The sequence below is a fragment of the Cherax quadricarinatus genome, chromosome 69 (assembly GCF_038502225.1).
Source record: "Cherax quadricarinatus isolate ZL_2023a chromosome 69, ASM3850222v1, whole genome shotgun sequence".
Taxonomy (NCBI): domain Eukaryota; kingdom Metazoa; phylum Arthropoda; class Malacostraca; order Decapoda; family Parastacidae; genus Cherax; species Cherax quadricarinatus.
The window spans coordinates 22113575-22114710 of record NC_091360.1 but is presented as its reverse complement, the minus strand read 5'-3'; positions in this window follow the sequence as shown (position 1 = coordinate 22114710).

Sequence of the window (1136 nt, the reverse complement as noted above, 5' to 3'; positions counted from 1 at the left end):
AGTGAAACGGTTAGTGCCACTTCCACACACTGTGGTGGAAGTGAAGCTGTTAGTGCCACTTTCACACACTGTGGTGGAAGTGAAGCGGTTAGTGCCACTTCCACACACTGTGGTGGAAGTGAAGCTGTTAGTGCCACTTTCACACACTGTGGTGGAAGTGAAGTTGTTAGTGCCACTTCCACACACTGTGGTGGAAGTGAAGCTGTTAGTGCCACTTCCACACACTGTGGTGGTAGTGAAGCTGTTAGTGCCACTTCCACACACTGTGGTGGTAGTGAAGCTGTTAGTGCCACTTCCACACACTGTGGTGGTAGTGAAGCTGTTAGTGCCACTTCCACACACTGTGTTGGTAATGAAGCTGTTAGTGTCACTTCCACACACTGTGATGGTAATGAAGCTGTTAGTGCCACTTCCACACACTGTGGTGGTAGTGAAGTTGTTAGTGCCACTTCCACACACTGTGGTGGTAGTGAAGTTGTTAGTGCCACTTCCACACACTGTGGTGGTAGTGAAGTTGTTAGTGCCACTTCCACACACTGTGGTGGTAGTGAAGTTGTTAGTGCCACTTCCACACACTGTGGTGGTAGTGAAGTTGTTAGTGCCACTTCCACACACTGTGGTGGTAGTGAATTTGTTAGTGTCACTTACACACACTGTGTTGGTAGTGAAGTTGTTAGTGGAGTGTGATGATGTAGGTGAAGTTGTCAGGAGTGTGATGATGTAGGTGAAAGTTGTCAGGAGTGTGATGATGTAGGTGAAAGTTGTCAGGAGTATGGTGATGTAGGTGAAAGTTGTCAGGAGTCTGATGATGTAGGTGAAAGTTGTCAGGAGTGTGATGATGAGGGGGAAAGTTGTCAGGAGTGTGATGATGTAGGTGAAAGTTGTCAGGAGTGTGATGATGTAGGTGAAAGTTGTGAAAAGTGTGATGATGTAGGTGAAAGTTGTCAGGAGTGTGATGATGTAGGTGAAAGTTGTCAGGAGTGTGATGATGTAGGTGAAAGTTGTCAGGAGTGTGATGATGTAGGTGAAAGTTGTCAGGAGTGTGATGATGTAGCTGAAAGTTGTCAGGAGTGTGATGATGTAGGTGAAAGTTGTTAGGAGTGTGATGATGTAGGTGAAAGTTGTCAGGAGTGTGA